At 40.0% G+C, this 21,649-nt stretch overlaps 1 long non-coding RNA gene across 1 annotated transcript; it reads left to right on the top strand.

Moving 5' to 3' along the window:
- Positions 1-1,471: 1,471 nt before the first annotated feature.
- LOC130604732 (uncharacterized) lies at positions 1,472-20,458 on the top strand. The gene is made up of 3 exons (XR_008973511.1): positions 1,472-1,682; positions 15,999-16,121; positions 20,226-20,458. It is a non-coding gene; the product is annotated as an uncharacterized LOC130604732 (long non-coding RNA).
- Positions 20,459-21,649: the final 1,191 nt, after the last annotated feature.

Here is a 21,649-nt window from a genome sequence, read left to right as displayed (position 1 = left end):
TGGTTTTGTAATGTGGTCAGAGTGTCCCATCCAAATGTGCTAATGACAGCCACTTAGTCCAGCGTATGAAAACAGACTCAGGAACAGCATATCTTATTTTTAGCCAAGAAATGAATGCAAGGAAGGAAGATGAAAATTCAGAAGCTGGGAACCGTTGTGGAGGGACCAGGGAAAGAGGGCACGTTGACAGCCCAGCATGGGGGAGCTCTGTTAGAGCAGTACTACTACCAGGAGAGATGGTGCTAGTGTGGGGATGCTGTCAGAAGAGAAAAGCAAAAAAGACAGGGTTAAAGGGTTGCTGTTTTGTCAGTATTTTGTAGCTGCATCCCCAGTCTGGGCTTTTATTTGAGAGTGCCACTTGTAACTACAGCACTTGGGAAACCTGCTGCGTGGGAAAGGTCTAATTAACACTCAATCACCTGTACCCTGCTCACCACCACCCCAACCATGCAGGGAACAGGCAACAATAAACAGCTCAGCGTAGGTGGCTCTCTTTTATTAGCTAACTGGACGCTATTGAAAAGAAGAGGGGGTTGGGGAGGGAAAAGTGGGTCCCAGCTGAGAATTAAGCCAAAAACATTGATTGAATATGGGGTTGGAAAACAGCAGTACTGCCATAGTTAAAAGAGCAAATACCAGCTCATACCAATACTGGTGAAGTGCGGACAAACTGTCATTGTTCCCTCTCACCTGAGTCACGACTTTCATTGCTGGGTTGTTAAGTGAATCATTCCTCCCATTTTCCACTTTGTTATAATTTGGGGTTGTGTTTTCAACCCTTTTTTAATCAGAGTAGGGGAATGCTGAGCTTATCTGTTTCCAGAAATCCAATCCCAACAGTCTCACTGGAACCATGTCAGAGATGTGTCTGGATAAATATGGCAGCGTGGGCTGGTGAGGATAGAAGCAAAGAGCATCGGATCAGAAGCACTGCAAAGGCATGTAGAAGGCACCTGCAAGGAGAGAAAGGCCAAGTCTACATTTGTTTTGTGGTCTAGAGCAGTGTAGCCTTTCCGGGGCAAATCTGATCATAATCATAAAAGGGTGTGATGGTTCAGTCCTCAAACCTTTTTTGGTCTACACAAACTAGACCAGTGCTTTTGCTCCAGGTAGGCATCAGCTGAGCTTCTGTTCAGAAACATGAGTCAGAAACAAAGACTGGTCTCAGGTCTAAGCCATATGTGGGATAGGGGATCAGGATCAGGACCTTTGGGAATTGGCCGAAGTAGGTCCATCATACCCCATGATGGAGTAGATGTCAAGGCCTCAACATTAATGCCTGAATTCACAGATTCAGTCCTACTGTCCTGAGCTATTTGTCAATGTGAACATAGGCAAAAAAAATAAATTTTACTTTAAAAAAGGAGAAATACTATTTGATTGTAGAAAATAGGTATTATTATCACAAAGGAAGGCCAGAAAACCCAGCAGATGTGAAGTTCCCATTTCCCTCCTATTGGTGTTTTGGGAGGCTGATAAATGTAAGGAAGGGAAAAAGGCAGTGAATATAAGAAGCAGAGTACCATATATCTAACCTGACCAAATGGGGTGAGAGCAGCTGTCTCCCAATAGAACACATCTACAGTGGGGTGCGAAGATTCAAATTGTGTGCAAAAAAAGAAGAGGTCCTTGGTTTGCCTGTCCTACCTGAAATCAGGAGTTTTTCTAATGGGACCTATCAGGTAATAACAATTATTTCAGTTGAAATATGACTCATTTCCACTGCTTTGAAGAACTGGGTTAATTAATTAAAAGAGTTTAGGTCATGATCAAACTAAGGAACATACAATTCACTGATTAAATTGACTCAAGACACAGCTGCTTAATGTGCTAAAATAATAGTATGAACCTCAGGGCTGCTTTGAAGTACTGCTGTAATTTCCTTAACCGCACAAGCTTCAGTAAAGTACTCTTCACCCTTTTTCTGTGAAAGCAGCATTACTTCCAGCTTACCTGTAAGAAACAATCTCACTTCAATTGAACTTGTATCTTGAGTAGCCGTAGAAATTACAGTCCTGAAGGAACTTTCGAAAGTAACCTGAATGTACTTTTAAAAGATTGGCTTTGGCTACCTGCTTTCTGGTGAAACAGGGAAGAGTATAACTTTTCAATATTGAAGTTACACTTTTTGTGTTCTGATAATTTCAAAACCTCAGTAAAAGAAAATTTTCTCATGAGCCAAATATTATTTCAGGTGTCAGTGTAACAGCATAACTATTAATTATTTACAATAATTAAGCTGAATATTTACTGTTAAATTAATTTTCTAATAAAATAGTCCTGTCCATTAAACACTACATTTCTGACAGAAAAGGATGTGAAAGAGCAGCTCATAGACATTTTTCTTATGTTGTGAAATTAAGAGTTTAAATGAACTGATGTTTTAAGTAATTAGACTGCTAGAAGTTTTGTTCTGTATCTTGAAAGACTATATTATCTGAATTTCTATAGTAGTGCTGTGTCAGAAAGATAGTATTTTCAGTTCAGCAGCTAAGTGATATGAATTAACAGCTCTTCAAAATCAAACCATACAACACATGCCATGCAAAGCTTCTCACACCAGATAGAACATGTGATAAAGGTTACAGAAGCACAACAAAGATGGTTGAAGTTACAGGCCAGTTTTGTATGATGAGCAATCAAGTAAGTTTGGAGTCTTCCATGTCCAAAAGAGGTGATTGAAGTGGATGCAGCAATTTTTTATGAAATCATGTGTAACCCTAAAACTGTGACCAGACAGTGACTGTATGCTGTTCCTTTGTGCAAAAAGGAAATGAGTAGACCAGCCTGAGGGGGACAAGAGAAAGTGGGGTTTTTTAGCAATGGATAGAGAACTTCTGGAATGTGCTGCCCTGGGAAGGAGGCAAGCAACGTTAGCAGACTTTAAAATGGTTTGGACAAATTTGGACAACAAGCCCATCAACAGGCAGGAAAGGGAATAAGGAAGGATGTAACTTCCAGCATCCTTAATCCAACCCTTATGGCTGTTGTAAGTAGAAGGGAATACCCCAGAGAAGATAGGTTCACATGCCTTCCCAGATATATGCAGTGAAGCAGATGGAAGAGCTAGAGGTGCCCCTGGTCTGACCCCAACAAGCATATTTCTTGCCCTACCTGCAATAGCTACAACTCAGAAACATTCTAGAAGTACACATAAAGTCCTAGATGTTGTTTCCCATGTAACAACGTAAGATTTCAGTGCTTATAATGCTTCTCAAAATTTTCCTTGAGAACATAGTTTTCCCTTTTACTGTGTGTTTTTCAGTTCAGAAACTCAATTTCCTCTTGAAGGACACACTATAACCCTCTCAGCAAAAGGAAATAGAAGGAAGAAATTCCCTTCTATAACTCCATTCTAAGAGTTATTCCTTTGCCTCAACCCCAGGCAGATTGGTAAGAAATGAGGAATAGCAAAAGCCATATATATATCCTCACTATTTGCAGAGGGCCAAATGTTAACAAGCAGTTTGCAACAAGGAAAAAAAAAAATAAATTGGTTCAGTCTCATTTTCTGTGTTTCAGTTTGCTACAAATATCATTTAATAAAGAATGATTTTCACTGTGACTTTTATTTCTTCTGCAAAGAAAATTAGCAGGGGAAAATTATTCAGTTTTTTGAGAGATCTAGTTATGTTGCAGAGCACAGCTGCCAAATTACTATAAATGTCCCTGGGAGTGTCTTTCTATGCAGTATGGACAAATAACGTGCAACAGTCAAGACCCTTTTAATCTAAAATAAAGCCTTGGAAATACCTAGGTAAAAATACAGCAATGTTTGTAACATTGTAATGTGACTGCAAGCTTAGATGTTTTTGATAAGCAAACTGAAGTTACATAAATGCTTGTGCTCTACAGAGGCTTTGTAGTCAAACCTGCTGTCCTCTAATGTTATATAAATATTTTGAATAAAGTATGCAATAGGGTTCAACAGGGGTTACTTAAATGAGGATCTGCAGGCTAATTGCTGGAATTGCCTTTTAAAACTGTCTTGTTTTTGGGGGCTTTTTGTTTGTTTTAGTTTTTTTTCCTCAGTTCAGTAAACATTATTCTAAAAGCAGAGAACACATATAAAGGCAACCCCAGCCACAGCTCCTCTTGACATAAATAACAACATCACAAATTCATGTTCTCCACAAAACAAGACCTTTCTGCATGACTCCTAGGGTTTTATATGAAATTCTTTGTTTGACTCTAAGTATTTATTATTTTTGTTTCTATTTGCCAAATAAAACATTTTGATCGGAGAGTCTCTTTTTTCTTTTTTTAGTTGCAACACTTCCTAAAGAATTTGCTTACTTTTGTTTCAATTCAGGTTTCTGTCATAATTTCACTTCCTAGACACTGTACTAAAAACCCTTTTTGCAGTCTTACCCCTTGCTGGCATCTTCTTCTGCTCCATGAATGCTTACTGCCCTGCTACCTAGAACAACCTAATTTGGGAGGATAATTGAGTAAAAGTCAGAGCTTCCAGAGTGACTTTTGTTGTTTTGTCTGTTTCTGACTATACTGGTGCTAACTTGTCCACTTTTCTTGCTGCACTGTTAAGTTTTTGGGACTTCTACAATCTCAGAGTCTTCCTTGTGCAGATGTTTGTTCCACTAGAGCTCCTCCTCTAAGCTGAGCTCAGTCTGTCCCAATCTGAGCTACTGCATGACACCAGGATCACAGCTTTTCACTAGCCTTTGCATACCAAGCCCATGCATCAAGCTTGAGTTATGTCACGGTTTAAGCCTAGCCGGTAACTCAGAACCACACAGCCGCTCTCTCACTCTCCCCCTCGCTTTCTCCCCCTGCTCCTGAAGGGATGTGGAGGAGAATCGAAAGAATATAACTCCCATGGGCTGAGATAAGAACAGTCCAGTAACTAAGGTATAACACAAATCACTGCTGCTGCCACCAATAATAATAATCATAAGGGAAGAGAACACAGCCGCTCACCACCTGCCAACCGATACCCAGCTTGACCCTAGCAGCAACCTGGGCCTTCCAGGTAACTGCTTTCAGTTTATATACTGGGCATGATGTGCTGTGGTATGGAATACCTCTTTGGCTAGTTTGGGTCAGGTGTCCTGTCTCCACTTCTTCCCATCTTCCCCTCCTTCCTGGAAGAGCATGAGACTCAGAAAGTCCTTGGTCAGAGTAAACATTACTGAGCAACAAGTAAAAACATCAGTGTTACCAGTCCTGTTCCCAGGCTGAAAGTCAAAACCACAGCACTGAACCAGCTACTAAGAAGGAAACAATGACTGCTACTAATGAACCCAAGACAAGTAAGAAGGAATTTGGAGTATAATTAATTTTGTCTGACTTGGGGTGGCTACAAGAACAAAAATTCACAGATAAGTCAGTTGGCCAAAACTGCCTTTGCAGTCATCAGGGCAAAATGCACACCTTCAACTTAAAATTCATCTTACTATTTTCACTGTCCAATTTGAACAGACACAAACCATGTTCCCAGTATGCTTCTATCTTTACATTGCTTGTCCATGGAAAAGAAGGTGACTAGCTCAGTTTGCCTGACAACAGTGTCAAGATTTGACCAGACAGGACTCATCTTCATTGTTAGGTGGCAGAAAATCCATTGAGATTCCAGGAAAACTGTTACAGTGCTTGAGCACCTACTCTGTTTTGAAAAATTCTGAATTATTTCAGCTTTGGGCTTTTGCTATGTTTTTTTTTTTTTTTTTTCACTAGACTAAGGAGAAAAGCTACTGTCAGGCACATCTTGCCTCATCTGTCCTCAAATAATAGCTATTCTTTAAAATCATAAACTCGTATAACCTACATTATCTCTGAGAAGAGACTGTTTAAATTGGTACAGCAAGGCTTCATATGATGTAGGATGTGTCATGAGGGCTAATTGGCTAAGCAGCAATAAAATGTTAGGACTCCCAGGTGCAGTAACTGTAGAGTAACCTGGATTTCAGTTCAGACATTACATGCAGACTTCTCTACCACAAACCCACACAGCAAGCGGGTTTGAGCCACAGCTCTGCTCCCCTTGCAAAGAAGGGGAGAGCACAAGGCTGAAATGCCTGCTGCTGTCTCCAGGTTAGGTGGTAAATGAGGCAAGTGATAGCCATGGCAAAGAGGATTCAGGAGATTTTCAAACACAGAAAAGGCAACGTTAGATTTCCTCTCCTTGTGTCAGGTGAAATAGGAATACCTGAGTCATGTTCCAGAGACCACTTCCTCCAGATGCTGATGTTTTGTCTTACAGGGGCAAGCTCCCCAGTTCCCCTGCACAGAGCACTGGCAGCATTTGGAGCCGCACTTTCATGAAAAAGCAGTCATTCCTATTATAGCAACACCTTTTCTTCCCTTTTCCATCATCTCTGGCTCAGGGACAAAAAACACACTTACATTTAGAGCTTAAAATACTAAGCAAAGGGATTGTTCCTTTACTTTTTATTTTAAAATGTCTCAAAACATTGTTTGTGTTATAACAGTTATATAACAGTAATAATCTAACCCATTAAATCACCAGGTAAAGTGCAGCCAACCAAAAGGACATGTAAACCAATTAATCTCAAAATTCAAGCTATGATTTGGCAGCTGAACACTAACACTTCACTAGCACTTTTCACTGCAGAACTGCCATAGATACATCCACTAAATCTCTGTCAACACATGGCTTGAAGGTGCAGAGCAGTTGTATTTTAAAATGCTCCAAAATGTGTTACTTCTGCTCAATTTGCTTGTAGTAAGTGAGTTTTTCTTTCATAATAAACACTTCTTAAAACAGTTAAGTAAAACTAGATGAGAAAATCTCATTCAGAATTAATTTCAGGGTAGTCTTTGTCCACAAGATTTTAGAAATATCTTTTGTCAATGTGTTTTCCTGGCCTAATAAATGACACCTGAATAATTAAGTGGGCAATCAACTTGGAAATCTATATGCCATTAAAGAAAGAAGAATGGGTTTCTTTTTGGCAGAACATAAAAGACAACTCAAATATATCCATAAATGGGTTGCCCAGGGGAGTTGTGAATGCTCCATCCCTGGCGGTGTTCAAGGCCAGGTTGGACAGAGCCTTGGGTGGCCTGGTTTAGTGGGAAGTGTCCTGCCCATGGCAGGGGGATTGGAACTAGATGATCTTAAGGTCCTTTCCAACCCTAACTATTCTATGATTCTATATTAAGCACTTTGTCTCCTTTCAAGGCTTCATTCAGCTATTGGTTCTCATCAGGAAATAGCTTTCCATTACTGTATTTTTGTGCTTTCTAAATGAAATCAGTTTAGTACCCAAATAAACCACCCCAATTTCTGAAAATGCTTCTGAGATACAAAATATACATATCTACACCTGAGCAGAAGTAGTTACTTCAGAACTAGAAAATGAAAGCATTTCATTCATCAGCTGCTGAATAATGTTTAAACACTGGCTTGGGTGATTTATGTAACTTTTATGTGCCTTTTTTTTTTCCTTATTTAAAACATGATTAGTAGATCATATGTCTTGATACCATTATAAAAAAAAATTCATTGTACTGAGGGCAGAGGCCCAGTGTTCCAGTTAGGTTGTTCCAGACTGTTAGACTTTGCCTTAAGATGAAGAATGACACTTTAGGGGAAGACTGCAATTTACCTTGGAGCTACTCTAACTTACAAATCCACTTGACAGTCTTACCAGCCTGGAAAGAAGAAATGCAGCATCACTGGAAGGAATAGGATTTAGGCAGAATGCCTCTGGACTTGCAAGCCCAAGCACATTCAAATTCAGATATAGTTTACTTTTTTGTTGTTGTTAATGTATTCTATGCTAAGACATTCAAGCACCATTAATATAAACGGGAGTTTTCCTCTAGGAATATCAGTACAAGTAAGTAAATGGGGTGCCATTATGAGAGCAAGACTGCTTAAGAATGTTTTTCCAAGGCAACAGTGTCTGATGATAGATGCTGTTTGCTCATGGTCTTGCTCTGCCTCCAGCCCCAGGAAAGAGCAGTTCAGATGCGGACAGCAGTCACAGACAAAGAAATCCTAACAGACTGACAGAACACAAGAAAAAAAGGCGCCTGGGTTGATGGCTGCTGCAAAAATGTATGCCCAGTCACTGGCAGTTTGCATTAGCAGGTTCAAGATTTGTCAGATCATGTATGTGCCCACAAAATCTTGATTACACTGCAAGAGTATCACAGTGCTCTCCACAGCTGAAATTGTTGAGTTCAGAGTAACCCTCCTCCCCTGTGGCTCAAGTTAGAAAAACCTTTGGTCCATCAGCATATTGTCTGAATAGTCACCAACCTATGGATTTGTGCCTCTTCACTGGGAAAAGGAACAACTATTATGTTTACAGATGAGTAACGGAGGGACTTGAGCCAGGATCTAGGGCATGTAACCAGGTGTTTGTATATCATGGTCACAGTGTGGCTCTGCAGCAAATTAGGCTGGCCCATAGGCACTTGGCTGGTAATTCTTTGAGGGCAAACACCTCCCAGGGTCCCCTCCTCCCCCCATTTGCTTTGGAGGAAAGTGCAGGTGGTATGACAGCTAAATTTTAAATCTTGAGGTTTAAAAGAGACGATTCCTCTTCTGAGGGGTAACATCCAAGAACATACAGAAAGCCCAGAACTGAATAGGAGCAAACCCAAAAATCAGTTGCTGGTCCAGTGCTTTTGTAACACAGATGACATGATTCTCATACAGAAAGGAAAACTCAGTCTATTGAGAGATCTTGTCCAAAAAAAACCCCATGTGAGACAGTTATCTGGTACGTAATCAGGAGTGAAATGCTAGAGATGAACCAAAGGCTTTGATGGGAAGAGCAAAGTGATGTATATCTTGTTTGTGGCTGTCACTTCCCTTGACAGCTATGGCCTGTCTCCTCTGTCTTGTTAGAAATTATGTCAAAGCATTTATTTTCTTCCTTATATCTAAACATCTGAGCAATGAGAAAGGAGGAAAATAATAAATCCAGATGTGATCAGTGGAAATATCATTTGATAGGTCCCTTGCTATGTGAAAGAAGACAGAATTCAGATCATAAAAAGATATTAATCAGAAAGTGTAAAACGGGACAAAAGACAGAAAGCGCTAAAAGTAAAAAAACCAGTCAGCCCCCACAAAACCCTAGTAAAGTATTCCAATTAAACCTCTAAGCTTCCCCTTCTAAACTAACTCTCATTTTATTTACTGCTATGGGATGACAGATCTTTTCTTTCTTCAAAGCTATGAATTCTCACTTTCTGGATATGAATCACTCCATTTCACTAAAAACAAGCAGCTGATTGCTGCCATCTTAATTGTAGCCAAAATATTATTTTCAGTATCTGCAAATAACAGGGTATGCTGACTTGCAGAGATATGTGACATGCTCAGTATTTCTGAATTATAAAGAGAAGAAAGAAAATACACTGGAGTGACATAACTAAACTCGATGTTACTATTCCAAACAAAACTCAGAATTGTATTACTGTAAATAGATAACGAGGGCTTTTGTCGAAAAATAAACCCAATAGCTTTTCAAATAAACGTAATTCAGCCTATAAATCACTGATTAATTTCATCTGAACAAGCTGCACAGCAGCCCAAAGGCAGTAGAAAGCTTTAGGGAGATCTCTCCAGGTTCTGCACTAGTTGGGTAGGCTTTCCTCAGCACATGTGCCAGTGATTTTCCCATCTACAGAGAAGACTTGCAACAACACTTTTCACTGTCCCATAGTAAAACGCCTGTTCTGTTTTGACCTCCTGGTCTTTTCTTTCTGACCTTCACATGGAAACTTGCTGGTTTGGGGAAACTAAGCATTTCTCAAGGATCTGAGACCTGGAGGGCCATAGCTGCTGGGTGCATGCATCAGAGCAAAACCAGTAGGAGGACGATCAGCAGCACAAAATAGAGCCTAAAATCATTTTTAGCCACAGAATAACAGCAGACAGGAGAAAACAAAAGCAGAGGCACCTGCACACTGTCTGGCAGGCAAGTCTTAGCAGGTCATTTCATGCCAGTCTTTGTAGAAGGTTATTTACCCACTATAGGCTACAGCCTGTAATGACAAGTCTTCATTTGCCTGCATTGTATGTTTCCAGCAAAATGCTGGGGATTTTAGCTTCTCTTGGCATTCATCTTGACAAAATCCCATTTTTTTTCCTGACTGAGGAAGTTTGTGCTCAGAAGCATCCCACTAAAGTTAAGAGAAAGTAAAATCTTTCTTGAAGAGAGCTTTTCTTAACCTTTAATGTATCAGGGACCAAAACACTGGTGATCATGAGCCCTGCATCAGACTACCTTCAGCTTCTTCAGGACAAGGCATAGATGCTGAGTGCCATTTACCAGGTGTGTAATGCCATCATTGTGCACCACCATACCCTCCTCAAGGCAGAGATGCAACTTAAATACTTCTGCATGGGGTGCCCAGAGATTAGCCTCTTTTGAGGCAAGAAAACTTCTTACTCGCCTTTTTGGTGTGGTACCAGTTTGTTTTGCACTGCCTGTACTCTTAAGAGAGCTTAAGTCTCCTTGTTTACTTGATTGCCTTTAAGCCTTCTTAAAGGCTTTTTAACTTCCAAAAGGCACAACTCCCACACTGTGTTACAAAAATATGATGCAACTGCAGATTATCCTGCATTCCCTTTTGTATGTCAGCCCTTTAAAAAAGAGCAAATGATGCCTGCTGACTTCTCTTCTTTGGCAGCTGTTTACTGTTTGAGGGACTGATTATCTCTATGTACTGCTGTACGAGGCTTCTTCACACATCCTTGTCCCAGCCGGCCATGCTTTGATGAGCTGGGGGTGGTTGCTGCTTGGGGCTGTGCATAGCCCCATGGAGGCACCTTCCCAAGGCAGTTCTGCCAGCAGTGCTCTGGTACACATCCTACCTCTTTCCAACCATATTCAAGAGGAAGAGAATTCCCAGCGCTGACTTCCATTGGCAGCAAGGACTCATCCTAACAAATAATAGAAAAGTGTCTGCTTCAAAAAGTACAGCTAGGATGTTTTGTGTCCCAGCAAGTAGTTTCTAGCTGCACATTCATTTATCAGCAATGGTGACATTCCTGCTTTTCTGATTATATTTGTTTATATCAGACATGTAAAATTCATACAATTCATACAGCTCTGGAAGAAAATGTATAGGAAGGAACATTAATTAATTTCCAGAGTCAGCACCACACATAAAGCCTCCATCATTTTCCATTTCTGGATTGATTTAGGTAGATGCAAAATAACTTAAGGTACCAGAACTGCATGACGCAAACAGCAGCTGAACGCAGTCTGCAGAGACTTCATTAAACACTAATGAAAATGGACAAACCAGGGAAAAAGCATCAACATTTTTTGGAAATAAGAAAAGTACTTAGAGGGCTGACTGCCAGAAAAGCACAGGAGTTCTGCTTGCAAGTTATGTTAATTCCTTAGAGGAGCTCTTTGACAGAGCAAACAGAACCTGTGGGCATTATTTTTACCAAATAATCTCTGTTAAATTAACACATTTTGCACAACAATTTTACATTAACCATAAAATTGAATTTTGATGAGGACATGCAAAGGCAAGGTAGAACAAGGCAAAAGATACATTTGTGATACAAATGCAGTCTGTGAGGAATTTAGAGGAAAGAAGAATCACAAGATCTATATGCAGAGAGCTGGTACTCTGGCATATGCATGTTTTTTGTGCCTGCTCAATACAATCATCCAACATGCAGAACTAAAATTGTCTCTGTACCCTTTTTCTTAGCTAAAATAAGGTTCGCTATAGAGTCACAGCTCCCTGACTCAGGCTGACTTGGTCCTGCTGAAATCAAGCAATTTATGCAGGGAGAAAAAGTTTCAGATTTTGCTCAATTTTTAGCAAATTTTCTCTACTTGAAAATGCATTACATTTGGTTCAAGGGATTTGAAATAGTCTGGGCAACTTTTATCTTCTAGAGATGAGTTTATTCATCCCAGTGGAAAAAGGTGAGTCATTTCTTTCCTCCCTCAGATGATAAGCCATAGACCATGATGAGAGTTGGAGTTTAGCATCATAGTCAGTAACAGCAGCACAATTAAATCTGGTTTTAGTAGGAGGTAGAATGCAAATACACAGTAGATAAAGTAGTGGCAGGCAAGAAAAAAAAATAGAATATAAATTGCTTTTTATATTTTAAAATATGTTTTATCATAAAAGCAATTTATTTTTCATTAAGCACTTTGTCTCCAAAGCAGAGAATAGCAGTAGAGTGCAGACCATGTAGATTTGTTTCTGTATATCAATTTGTGTTCACTGGCAATGTGAACAATGCTATGTGCCTCAAATCCCACAGACTCTGATATTGTATAGGATCTGAAGCAGAGCTGTGCTTCCACTGAAGTCATGCTACCAGAATTTTATTACTGTGGTTAAAATGTAAATATATTCTGTAACAAGCAGGTCTGTTAGCTTCTTGGCTGAAACTTTCTGGGGTGAACAGCTGAATGATGACTTTATTTGCAGCAGAAAATGAATTCTTTTTTCATACCCTATATCACTGGACCTGTCACTTGGCAAGGTGCAGTAACTACCTAAATTCTGCAGAGAGTCTGGATTTGTCATTAGCAGAAAATACCCAATGACCTTATTTTCATCATAAGCTTTCCCTCACTTGAAGAAATACCTGAAATACCTACACAAGGAATTTTTCTTATCGCAGTATAACAATCCTCTGAGCATTTTAATCACCAAGCCCTTTATTAGGAAGCTATGTTACTTTTTGGTAACTTCACCTACTTTACTTTCTCCAGCCTTCATAAGATTTCAAGTACCTAGGAATAAAACTGTTTGAGTATATACTAGATCACCTGCTTTAGTGTGGGCCGCATCTTCTCTCTGAGAGTTGGAGAAGCCTCTTGGATGGGAGGAAGGTTTTTTTTCAGGCAGTGCTTGGAAAGAGTTGTATGAGCACATAAGAGTTCTCCAGGCCTTGGTGGTTCAGTCCCACCAGAAACAGACCACAGTTTCTCTTTCACTTTGGTTTTTAATACTACCGCACCTGCAAGCTAGGAAAGCTTTGATTCATTTCTGTCACCAAACAAACAATAGCAATTCAAGTGAGATTCATGCATCTCAGCCCACATTGGCTAAATCAGAGTTAGGAAATGAGGCGGTTTTGATGATTGGGTGGATGTGGAGGGCCAGGAATTATATAGAAAGCTATGAGTTCCTACCAGTTCTGAGAGAGGCAATGCAGGAAAGTCCTTATTTTCACTCACACAGGCTGGAGAACCTGCTGGTTTCTTGGGGAAGAATTCTAGTGTTACCTCCAGCCTTTGCAACAAAAATGTCCACTGCATTCCTGGGAATAGGAGAAAATGGTTGAATTTAGCCTAACTATAGTCTATAAATGCAGTGCATTATTCATTCAACAGCAGGTCTTAAAAGGCTAATGTACTGAACAGCTCTAGGTGTAAAAGACTCTAAGGTATAGTTAAAACCACATCCAAAAGTAATGAAATTCATAGGGAAAACGAAAAGCACTACAAAAAAAAAATCAGTGAAGCAGCTGTAAGGCTAAGAACAGAGTGGAAAGGATGTTTCTGCAGAAAGCATTCCCACTCTGGGAACCATGCAACAATCCCTGCAGCCGCAGCTGAGAAACACTGATGGCACGGAGTGGTTTGTCCCAATCTGACTACGTGATTCATATTTGCATGAGCAAATCAATGCACATGCAGCCATGGCCATGACTACCCTGCTTGAGGAAGCAGCTCATAAAAGAGGGTGAAATACACTACTACATCTTCTAAGAATGGGACTTGAGGAATTCAGATGCTCAAGCCTAAGAACACACTGCAAAAATATGCTTGTCCAGCAATCACTTAGAGATATTTGTGTTTTCAATAGCAAAGCCCTTGGGGTGCTTGGGAACACACAGGAACACCCCAGTCTAGTGCTATATGCTGAAGGTCTCATGTGATTTGGAAAAGAATTGACAGTCACTGAACTCCACTTCAGTCCTGGGAGAGCCTTGTACAGTAAAATGCTTGATAGGCACGAATAGAAGAAACCATGGCTGCCATGGTGGCCTTCTTTCAAACATGTGTTTGAATGAAGGTCCCACTTTTCACAGCAACATAGTTGGATGGGAAGACTCTCATGAAACTAGAGCACAAGCAGAGGTGCAAGATTCAGCAAGCCAAAGGGAGACCAAGGCAGTGGTTATAAAATTTCCTGTTCTCTGATCCAATGCCCAGGATTGTTCACATTATTGTGTATATATGTAACATTTTCCTTGAAATGAAATGCATGGGTCTCAATTGACAAGCTGATTTGCTTAGGATTTTTATTACAATTGGTAGTCAATAGGAGAAAACAAGCAAACAAACAAAACCAAGAACAGCAACCAAAAAAAGGAAAAAAAAAACAAACCAGAAAAGAAAAACCCACCAAAACAAAACCACCCAACCAAAAAAACCCACAAATCAGAAAAACAACAGTCATAAATTGCAATTACAAGCCAAAGTTAGCAAATTTATTTCAGACAAACTCTTCACTTGATCCAGACACTACTTCCCTCTCCATTTCAGCTGTCACCTTCATTCTCCTTCTTCCCTATTTCCAATGGCCTTGAGACTCTGTTCTTCTCCTGTCCCCAAGAGGCACAAGGTATTTGATAAAAAGGTGAGATCCTTACAGGACCCCAATGCTCAGCAAGGACTGCTGAAAAGTCCTAGATATCTAAAGTCACTTGCAGGATACTACAGGATCTGAGTATTTAGCTGTTGGGCACTGCAAACCTGGGCTCAGTGGTATGCATAATATGCAGGTATCATCTGTGCATATAAGGAAGAAATACCACAGAAAAGAGAAAGGAAAAGGCAAAAAAAACCCAAAAACCAACCAGTGAAGACAGGGAAAGGAGAGTTAGAAGCCCTCTGTAGATCTAGTGTGGGTGGGAAATTGAGCAATATTGATTGAAAGAGCAAATTAAAGGGAAAGCACAAAGGTAAGAGAAAACATTTTCTTTAATGCTAACTATGGGTTTTTGGACCTTGAAGGCCATTTTTATCTTGGAAAAAGTGGTCTTCAAATGAAGCTGGCTGAATGGCCAGGTCCTTTTGCAGAAGACTGGTTTAAACAGAGAGATATAGGGCAGAAGCATGGAAAGAGAAAGCTTCTCCTAAGAAACCTTGTCCAATATAATACAATCATGTGCAGTGAAAGACATGCTCTCTGTTGCTGAGCAATTATCTGTTCTATTATCTGAGGCCAAGAAGTTCCGCTATCTATATGCTTCTGGCAAGGATCTATGTGATTAACTGCAACCATAACCCAATTTGGAATCAGCTCTTTTAATTAACTCTGTGTGGCATTTCATCTGCATCTGATTATATCCAAAAGAGAATCTCTTGGACATTGCTAGCCCTGCCAAGCATCTTTCGACTTGTTACAAAAATGTTGCTCTGGTGTAAGAAAACTATTGCACTTGAGTGATTGTGTTCAGTTATCTCTCTCTAAATGAGAAATGCAAACTAGAGGAAAAAGCAGAATCATGGAATCATTTAGGTTGGAAAAGACTTGTAAGATCATTGACTCTGACCATTAACCTAGCACTGACAAATCACCACTAAACCATGTCTCTACATGTCACATCTACATGTCTTTTAAATATCTCCAGGGATGGCAACTCAAGCACTTCTCTGGGTAGTCCACTCCAATGCTTGACAACCCAAGGGATGTAAAATAGTAAACATGATAGTTTTCCTGATTAAAATGAACTAAGACACTCCTCATCATCTGAACTCCAAATTCACAGGGCTTCTCATGCTTTAGAAGTATTCCTGGGAGTAAAAATTTTCAAAAACTCTTGCCAGATTTCTCTCAGTTGACAGCACATTGAAGAGAGCTTTGTTAAGGAGATCTGTGTGTAAAGCCCAAGATAGATAGAATCATAGAATAGAATAAAATCATAGAATAGCAGGAGTAAAGCTCTGTTATCTCCATCTGGTTTTGTTCAGCGTATTGTTCTCTTCAGCTGTTCACATACAGAAACATGGAGAAGGGACCAGATCTCTTCTACTTTGGCATTTCTGTTACTGCAGAAATAAGCAGATGAAAGAGAAATGTAATGAGCTGTGGATGGATCAGGGTTATGCTGGCTTTTGAAGAGAAGGAAAAATCTAGCATCCAGCCCTGGAAAGTCTTAGAAGCTGCTGATGGGGAAGGTAAGACCTAGGCTCAAGTCTTGCTCCCCCTGAGGATAGGCAGACTGGGTAGTACCTGTGACCTGTGGTAGGATCATCTCTGACTAATCACACTGACATCCTTATAAAAACTTAAAGCCTTAGAAAAGCAGTTTCATCTGAGCATTTTATTGCTGAAATGAAACAGTGTTCTTTTCCACCAATGCTTCAGCTTGCCTTGTTTATCTTTAGCACCATCTGGCAGAGCAGAATAACACTGCTGTGTCCAGAGACATCACCTCAGGGACAGCACCAAAGAACAACCTTTTAAGCCGTCCTCTTAAGCATCATTTTAGCTGTATTATGTATTGGTTCCCAAACATTTCTTAATCATATTGATTAAAACATTGATTAAAGCATATAATTATTATTGGCAACACAAATCTCTCTGTTATATCAAGTTTACATCAATACTTATTATCACGTTACCAAAGTTTATACTATTATTATTACAATTTAACCTCATACTCTAATTGATCAAAAACAGTTGCAGCAAACAACACAAACGTAGTAACTCAACATTTCTTTGTTTCCCTTGCTAATCAACAAATAAGGTCATTATTCCCCTTCTGGGTAACAGAACTGCATTTCTATATCTATAGTACTCAGAGTTCATTCTCCTTACTTAAAGTCTTCAGAATTGTATTTCTTCATGGAATTGTTCAAATTAAACTGTTCAAATTAAATTGTTAAGACTAAATTTCTGAATTGTTAAAACTAAATTTCTAAAACTGGGAAACAACAATATTGGGATTATACTGACAAGCTGTCAATGTACAATTTGTTTCTATCAATATCAATCTCTACTGATAAAAATTTTCTCCTTCCGCTATTTTCCCTTCTTATATGTAAAATCTAATAATAAAATATACCCCAAAATCTATATGAAAGGCAAAGAGAGAGAGGAGAGAAAGTAAATGAAGGTGGCCTTGCCTATACCTTCTAAAGAGTTTATAGACATCTATTTCAGCACTCCAGGTATGCTAATCATCCCACCATATTCCTGTGATGGAAACACTGCCATAGATTTCCTGTGCAGTGGTTTCCAGCAGTGGGTTTGTTGCCCATGCTGCATGCACTGGTGTAGATGTGCTTCAGTTGGGCTGCCACCTTTCTGGGGGAGAAGCCTTCATTCCTACATGACCATCCTCAAGCACTTGCATGATTTCTAACACATCAGTAATCTTTGCATCTTTGCCACCTCACGGATCTCCATCCCTTACTGAAACAGCAGACCAAAGGACCTTGCAAGCACATCGTCCCTCAAACATTGGCATGCTGACCCCAGGCTCATCTCTAGTGAGCCTGGCTTTATCCCTTTCCACCTTCAAATTTAGTCTAAAGCTCTTTCAATGAGCCCTGCTAACTACTGTGAAAAGATCCTTTCCTCTGTTCCCTCCCTTAATTTCATTAAACAGCAAGCTATTTCTAACATTAAAAGTATAAGCTCCTTTCCAATAAACTGGCTTGATAATCCCCCCCCTTTTGTATATCCTAAAGCATGTACTTCCCATGCTTATATTTGCATAAACATAAGTGTTGCACAGATGTTTTTTATCTAGCCAAGTTCCATAAGGAACCTGACAGCTTGCTCTTTTTTAATTCCTAAAACATCTATTTTCCTCAAAGCAGACTCTTCCACACTAACTTCCTGAATTATTTAGCAAAGGTGATACCTTTTTCAGTCCACCTTGGTGTTGTGGGCTGTTGGTATGTCACAGCTCCAAGCAGATGGCTACAGGCACCTGTGTGGCTCTGCTGGGGACCCCCGCAACTTAGCAAGGAGCAGGGAGCCAGAGAAGCCAGCAAAGGTCTGTGGAGCAGTGAGGAGAAGGAGCCCTTCAAAGGGGTAGATGGTCTAGGTGTGGTACCCACTCCCACCTCTGCTTCTGTATTTTACCCTGAGCCTTTTCATTAATAGACTTGTGCAGTGCCTATGAAGAAGAGACCTGAACACAGGACCTTTCCATCCTGATTGAACACCCACATCCCTGATTACAAAGCTATGCTCCCACACATTCATGCCCTGTGAATCTTATGTTTTCTGCCTTCCGCCTCATCCTCTTTCCACCTCTCTCATCTAAAAAATGTGAGCAATGGTATTAGTTTTGGTCTGCCTTGAATGCTGCTCTCCCATTTCCCAGCAAATGCTTTGATCAAAGGGTGTTATGCAAGCAATAGCTTGCTTTGTCAAGCTATTCCTAAATTATCTGGCTCTCTAAAGGACCTAGCGGACAAAATTGACCATGAATTTAATCTAAATGCACTGCCTTGAACAGAAGGAACATACACTTTAGGCATGCACAGGAGTATATACGAGCACATACCTAACATACAACACGATACAAGAATTAGACTCAACAGCAGCCAAAATGAGGGAGAAGGGGACAAGAAAATTCAGGGTGATTTCAGGATCACAGGATTGTGTAGGGAAACATGTACAGATCTGGGAAGGTTCATTATAACTTGTTTTGATTTCTTTCATCTCTTGTCTTCTCCCTCACCACTTTCCCACTGCATGGCAAAAATCAGATTCAATGGCTAGGGAAAAATCCCAGACATTTAGAAGTTTCCTCTTGTATTGCTGGGCGCTTAAGCTTTTTGAAGGTGCTTTATAGATCAAATTTTTATTTCATCTGGTAAAGTTTGAGACTCAAGGAGTTAATTACTCTCAGCAATAATAGGTTTAAGCTCAGAAGCTCTCATATTGTATGTGTATTTTCCTGACTAAATTTCAGCAGGATAGTATTCCAAATATTCTGTACTGCATAGATAAGAGAAAAAGTCGAAGGATAAATGTCATTAATTTCCAGGAGACAATGCTTTCCTTTCTTGTTTAACTATTACACAATTACTTTTTATTTTATATATTTCAAACAGTAAATGATAGCATTGAGTGAGTACCAAGATAACTATGGCTTAACAGCTTATTAATGTATATACAATACTACATGGCTTATCAGAGAGAAAATGTAAGAATATTTCAATCCTTCTTATGTCTGTGTAATCACATACTAGACCCTGAATAGCTGTAGTGTACTCTAAATCGTACTTCAGCTTGTGTACAGCTGGAATACATGAACTGATTGCTATTCACCTTACTTGATATGCTACTAAAAGTTGGACCTTGTCTCTAGTCCTTCTTCTACATTGCCTTCTTTTTGCTTTCCAGTCATAAATTTCAAATTTATATTTCTGAACTTCATTAAAATGCCCTGAAATGGTTCTTCAATAACTTCACATCTTAAAAAAACAAACAAAACAAAATAAAAAAAAAAAACACCAACAACTCCAGTCATTGTGCCTGTAATTTAAATACATCTTATGAGTTAGGGTGCTAGTATTTCATATTGCCATCTTAACAGAAACTGAAATGAGTAAAGTGGTGAAGCGTAAAACAACAACACATCTAAATAAATTGGTATTTTTTTAATCATAATGGAACAGCAGTCACACATAAAATTGATCCATGTGGAACACAAATGGAGCATGAGGTTGGACTTGATGATCTTAAAGGTCTTTTCCAACCTACTTGATTCTATGAGGAAAAGCCAGTCAGACAGCATCCATTTCCGAATCGCCATGAGGGAGGGGAACTGTCCCAAGCTGGCAGTCCTCAGATGGCTCTCTCAGTGTTTTGCTATACTGAGATGATGCTGTGGCTGGGAAGAGGCAAGGGCAGCAGAAAGAGGAGGGATGTGGCAATGTGTGTGTACCAGAAACCCAACAGAGCAAGCTGGTAGCTTGGAAGAGCTTCTGCATTAGGTGATGTGTTAATATTGCTTATCCGGACCTGGAGTTTGCCTTGCTGTGAGCCTACCAGTGGGTAGGAAGGGCCTGGACAGAGCCCCTGCATCTGCAGGGTAGGGCAGGGAGCTCTGGTAGAGACAAGAAGGGAGAAGATCGAATGCACAGTGAGTCCTTACAGGGCCCCCACATGGAAAACCACTAATCACCTTGTGAGCAGGTAGGAGTGCAGGCTGTTTTATTGACAGTGAGGTATGTTTTCTTTTAAAATGCTTTTCTCCTAAATGATGCTTTGCTCTAAGGAAAATCTCCAGTCACCAATTATGACTTTTCTTGTAGCTGGAGAGAACAAAATTATGAAATGGGAGCCTAAATCAGATTCACCAAGATAACCACGTTTTACCCCAGGGAACAGCACCATCAAGCAGGCTCACAGAGTGGCAGAATCAACTAATGCTGTTCTCAGAAAAAATGAGATAGCAGAGAGGTGAAGACAGCAGGGAACTGGAAAGATGAGGAAGCATCGGAAGTGAGCACTTGGTGATTATAACAGTTAGGCTTGGGGATATTCAGTTTGCTACCTTCATAATTACGGTTGTATTTGGGTGATATAAGATGGGCAAACCACAGCATCCAGCATTGTCCTGCTGCAGAGTCCTGGGGCCACGGCTGCGTCTGACTGTTCATGAATGAAATGCAAAGTGGGCACAAGATGAACTTATTGTCCACAACAGCCTGAGCTCCTTCCTGAGGGGAAGTGGCACATCAATTTCACTCCTGGCCAAATGACCGTAGCAGCATAAAGTTTCTGGCATAAAATGGAAACCTGGGAAGCTGTCACAGCAACTCTGCCAAGGATTAGATTGCCTGGGCTGCACCATCTTAAGGTATTGCTTGAGCCTCCAAGGCTGACCAGCCAGAGCAACTGAGGAGAAATGTACAACCCTTTTCTTGCAAGGCATGAGGAGAGTGTGTGGGCTGTGCTGGGCATCTCTGCAGCACATTACTCTCTGTCACTTCTTAATGGATCCTCCTATTCCTACACTGAGACATACATTAAAAATGCCTTTTCTGTCCCCCCTTCCTTTTTCAATCAGCCTGTGAAAGAGCTGCAGTTGATGTTTAAGTGCCTGTAATGTCACATTGCCAAGCCTCCAAAGACTGCCAAGTATCTCAGTAGAAAGCTTGGATGTGATGCGGTGTTTTTAATGATTAAGTTGCCTTTATGAACAACAAAGGGTGCAAACACCATGACAAACATGACTGATGTAATGCATTTACAAATCATTATTTAAAACAATATTCACAAAAAAGGAATGCCAACAAAACTACTTCAAAATGTGTGAAAATAAGTCCAAGTGAAAGTGTTGGGGGTCAGATACAGTCTATGAAATCACCCAGAAGCTAAGCCTATCTTGGGGCCAACAACAGCAAATGGGTTTAAGCAAAACAGCCATTTATCTTGTTTTTTACAGTCTTGGCACTCCATCTTAGCTGCCTATGTCCAGTGTGTCTGCAGCCCTTACTGGATAAAATTAATAGTCCCTGTCAGATGCAAAGCAATAATTTTTTATTTCATGACCTAATTGTTTTGTTTAATTTTAAGTTATATATGGAATTTACTCTTTAAATTGTAAAGAAACATTGCATAAAGTTCAGATCATAACAGCTATAACTGGGGAAAACAAAACACAAATCAGGCATCAATGAGACTGTCATTCTGCAGATATGAAACGCTCTCTCTCAGTGACATTAAACTGCAG

Source organism: Pezoporus wallicus, unplaced genomic scaffold, assembly GCF_028554395.1.
Source record: "Pezoporus wallicus isolate ANWC-B61680 ecotype Strahan unplaced genomic scaffold, APGP_CSIRO_Pwel_v1 contig_5767, whole genome shotgun sequence".
Classification (NCBI taxonomy): domain Eukaryota; kingdom Metazoa; phylum Chordata; class Aves; order Psittaciformes; family Psittacidae; genus Pezoporus; species Pezoporus wallicus.
The sequence above is the reverse complement of the archived record's forward strand: the minus strand, read 5'-3'. Positions and strand labels throughout refer to the sequence as shown.